Raw genomic sequence first — 5,122 nt, 5'->3', positions numbered from 1 at the left:
ATGACACTTTTATCCAAAGATATAATCTCACTAATTTTGTGCCAATGTTAAGTCTATGGGACTTTTCCGTCCAATTTTTTTCATCCACCAGACGAACATCGTACACTCAATTACTTATAAAAGATATAGCACACCTCTATAACTGGGTGGTTACTATCGTGTTGTTAAGCCGTTGGTAGATGTCACACATCATTACTATGTAGTTTTATAGAGTTAGGGCGAATAATTCCAAGCGGCTTTTTGCGCCCTTGAAGGGCACGGGAAGGGACGCCATTTGTAGGGACGTTCCCAAACGAAAGTGAGCAACTGATTCCCTTCACGAAGGGCCCTTCCAGAAGTCCGTTAGCGAAGGGAACATACGATGGTCACTTCACGGAAGTGATTTCCGTTTGTGATCATGTGATCTTCACTTAGGAGATCTTGCAATGCATTTTAAAGCAAAGTTGGGGTTTATTTTGACTTTACATACAAACGTAAGTAGAATAAGCTAATAAACTTTTTCTTAATTTTTATGTAATACAAAATATTTTCGTCAGTGATAAAAATATGATTTAAGACTGTATTGTTAGCAAGTTTAAGCAAGTTTAGTTTGAAAAAAGTTTGATAGTAAATAAGACACAGTTAGACAATATTTGAATAAAATAATAATAATAAGAAATATTTATTTGCTACAACTGTTGGAGCGCTGATTGCTGCACGCACGCGCAGCGTTGTCAAGGTAACATTTTGTCCGTCATTCCCTTCACCAAGGGAGTTCCAAACGCTTATACGAGACCGTAATGCCCTACACCCTTCAAAGAACACACTTCAAGGGCTCTGCCCTTCGAAGCGAGTAGGGCATAAGGATGCTCACTTCTGTTTGGAATTCGCCCTTATTCGTAAGTTCTTAGCTAATCACTATTAGCCTGTAGCTATTCACTGCTAGCATGTGTAGCATGCATGAGGAAAGTCCTGTTTGCGATCACGAGTCAAAAGAGCAAAACCTGCATGTTTCTATGACACTTTTATCCAAAGATATCCTTTTGATCTGTTTTCAATGGAGGTCTATGGGGTGGTTGCTAGGGTGCTGTAAGTGGTTGCTGGGGTGTGGCTATGAAGGTCATAGGTCATTACTTATTGGTTACTTAAAAGAGGAGTCAAATGAGTGTGTGTGAGTGACAGAGAGAGAGAGAGAGAGAGAGAAGGGGCTCTAAGGGCCTGCGTGTGTGTGTGTGTGAGAAAGTGACAGTTGAGATTCAAATTCACGAACATTCCGCCAATGTAAGTCAATGGGATTTTTGCCCGCTTTTAGTCGCTGTGCGAACATCGTAGGTCCGATCGCTTAGAAAAGATATAGCCCACATCTCCTCAATGAGCCGGTCGATATGACACCTCTTTCATGGGTCTGTGACAAACGGTGCAGGAGGAGTAGCGAATCGAAATTTTTGTCCAGAAGAAGAAGAAGCAGAACTAGAATGTACATTTCCTGAAGAAAATGTGAGTGGTGCTTGCAGTGGCAAAACTCGGCGCTGGGCAGATACTACAGTGTTCTGCGCGATAGTAGAGAGCCAACTCTCATGTCTGTATGATGTTCTGGAGCTGAGATATGGCTTCTTTACATTGCTATACGGTTGCTAGGGTTCTTTATGTAGTTTCTAGGGTGTAGCTGCACAGTCACCATGGTGATACTTACAAACTGGTTTGTCAGCCCAAACAAAAGAGGCCACCCCCATATCTATACCACTTTCTGGTGCTGAGAAATTGCTTATTCATGTGTTTGTTCGGTTGCTAAGGTACTCTAAATGGTTGCTATGGTGTGGATATACAATTTATGGGATGATATTTAAAGACTATTTGACAGTCTAAATCAACAGAGCCCAACCCCATGTTTCTACAATGTTTTGGTCCTGAATAATTGTTTTTTAATGTCCTTTTACGGTTTCTAGGGTGCTGTAAGTGGTTGCTAGGGCATAGCTATGAAGTTGTCATGTCAGTACTTATTGGCTGCTTGATAGACCGAGTCAAAAGAGCCCTCCCCCAAGTCTCTGTGACCTCCTAATCCAAAGATATAATCTCACTAATTTTGTGCCAATGTTAAGTCTATGGGACTTTTTCGCCCAAATGTTTTCGTCCACCAGACGAACATCGTACACTTAATTACTTATAAAAGATATAGCACGCCTCTCCTCAATATGTTGCATGATTTGACACCTCATTCATGGGTCTACGACAAAAGGTGCAGGAGCAGTAGCGTGCCGAAGTTTTGTCTGGGCGAATAGTAATAACAATACTAGAATGTACATTTCCTGAAGAAAATGTGAGTGGTGCTTGCTGGGGCAAAACTCGGCGCTGGGCAGATACTACCGTGTTCTGCACGATTGTAGAGAGCCAACTCCCATGTCTGTATGATGTTGTGGAGCTGAGATATGGCTTCTTTATGTTGCTATACGGTTGCTAGGGTTCTCTATATGGTTGCTAGGGTGTAGCTGCACAGTCGCCATGGTGATACTTACAGACTGGTTTTTCAGCCCGAACAAAAGAGGCCACGCCGATATCTATACCACTTTCTGGTGCTGAGAAATTGCTTATTCATGAGTTTGTTCAGTTGCTAAGGTACTCTAAATGGTAGCTATGGTGTGGCCATACAGTTTAGATAGATAGATGAGTTTGATGGGATGGTATTTAAAGACTATTTGACAGTCTGAATCCACTGAGCCCAACGCCATGTTTCTACAATGTTTTGGTGCTGGAAAATTGTTTGTTAATGTCTTTTATGGTTGCTAGGGTGCTGTAAGTGGTTGCTAGGGCATAGCTATGAAGTTGTCATGTCAGTACTTATTGGCTGCTTGATAGGCCGAGTCAAAAGAGCCCTCCCCCAAGTCTCTGTGACCTCCTGATCCAAAGATATAATCTCACTAATTTTGTGCCAATGTTAAGTCTATGGGACTTTTCGCCCAATTTCTTTCATCCATCAGACGAACATCGTACACTCAATTACTTATAAAAGATATAGCACACCTCTATAACTGGGTGGTTACTATCGTGTTGTTAAGCGGTTGGTAGTTGTCACACATCATTACTATGTAGTTTTATAGAGTTATTCGTATGTTCTTAGTCTGATTTAACACTTAGCTAATCACTATTAGCATGTAGCCTTTCACTGCTAGTATGTGTAGGAAAGTCCTGTTTGCGATCACGAGTCAAAAGAGCAAAACCTGCATGTTTATATGACACTTTTATCCAAAGATATCCCTTTTGATCTGTTTTCAATGGAGGTCTATGGGGTGGTTGCTAGGGTGCTGTAAGTGGTTGCTAGGGTGTGGCTATGAAGGTCATAGGTCATTACTTATTGGTTACTTAAAAGAGGAGTCAAATGAGTGTGTGTGAGTTACAGAGAGAGAGAGAGAAGGGGCTCTAAAGGCCTGCATGTGTGTGTGTGTGTGTGTGAGAAAGTGACAGTTGAGATTCAAATTCACGAACATTCCACCATTGTAAGTCAATGGGATTTTTTGCCTGCTTTTTCGTCCGCTGTGTGAACATCGTAGGTCCGATCGCTTAAAAAAGATATAGCCCATATCTCCTCAATGAGCCGGTCGATTTGACACCTCTTTCATGGGTCTGTGACAAACGGTGCAGGAGGAGTAGCGAATTGAAATTTTTGTCCAGAAGAAGAATAAGAAGAAGAATAATAAGTATGCAAGAGAATAATAGTGATGCCTTGCCTTTGGCAAGCACCACTAACTAGAATGTACATTTCCTGAAGAAAATGTGAGTGGTGCTTGCAGTGGCAAAACTCAGCACTCGGTTGCTAGGTCGGCATTGAGTGTTTTCCACGGCACTGCTAAGCAGTTGCTAGGGTACCCAGGATGGTTGCTAGGGCCGTTGATAGGGTACCCAGGGTGGTTGCTAGGGTAATCAGGGTGGTTGCTAAGGTGTTGCTATGCGGTTTCTAGGGTAATCGGAGTGGTTGCTAAGGTACCCAGGGTGGTTGTTAGGATGTTGCTATGTGGTTGCTAAGGTACTTGAGGTGGTTGCTAGGGTGTTGCTATGCGGTTGCTAGGGTACTCAAGGTGGTTGCTAGGGTACCCAGGATGGTTGCTAGGGCCGTTGCTAGGGTACCCAGGGTGGTTGCTACGGTAAATGGGATGGTTGCTAGGGTGTTGCTATGCAGTTGCTATGGTACTTGGAGTGGTTGCTAGGGTGTTGCTAGGCAGTTACTAGTTGTCACAGATCGTTACTATGGAGTTTTATAGAGTTCTTAGTTTGAATTAGCACTTAGCTAATCACTATTAGCATGTAGCTATTCACTGCTAGCATGTGTAGCATGTTTGGAAGTCCTATTTGTTAGCATGAGTCAAAATATCCAACTCCCAAGTCTATACGACATTCTGATGCAAAGATATAGGACTTGATAAATGGTTGCTAGGGTACTCTGTTTGGTTGTTAGGAAGTGGCTTGGCAGCTGCCAATGATAATACTCCAAAGGCTGTTTGCCAGTATGAATAATATGAACCAACCCCCATGTCTCTATGACATTCAGATTTGAAGATATGGCTGTTTGGGTTTGGGTTGCTAGGGTACTCGACATTGGTTGCTAGAGAGTGACTAGGAAGTGTCTATGGTGATTCATGATTGGCGGTTTGCTGCCCCGAGTCAAACAAGCCCACCCCCATGTCTCTATGACACTGTGATCCGAAGATATCCATCTGGGCTTTTAACATAGCAGTCTATGGGATCAGTTGCTAGGGTGCTATAAATGGTTGCTAGGGCGTGGCTTGATAGCTTCATAATGATCGTGAGAGTCTGATTGGTTGGCTGAGTAAAACGAGCCCACCCCCATTTCTCTATGAGATTGTGATGCAGAGTTATGTTCAATGCAAAATTCCTTAGCAACCACCCCGGGTACCTTAGCAACCGCATAGCAACCACCCTAGCAACCACCCCAAGTACCCTAGCAACCGCATAGCAACACCTTAGCAACCACCCCAAGTACCCTAGCAACACCTTAGCAACCAACCCGGGTACCTTAGCAACCGCAAAGCAACACCCTAGCAACCATAGTATTAGATAATAACATATGTACATATCATAACACATAGTGGTCTCAGTATAACTGACTGCAGCCTACTTGTATCTGAAGGTA

Source organism: Onychostoma macrolepis, chromosome 04, assembly GCF_012432095.1.
Source record: "Onychostoma macrolepis isolate SWU-2019 chromosome 04, ASM1243209v1, whole genome shotgun sequence".
NCBI lineage: Eukaryota > Metazoa > Chordata > Actinopteri > Cypriniformes > Cyprinidae > Onychostoma > Onychostoma macrolepis.
This window is presented reverse-complemented; position numbering follows the sequence as displayed.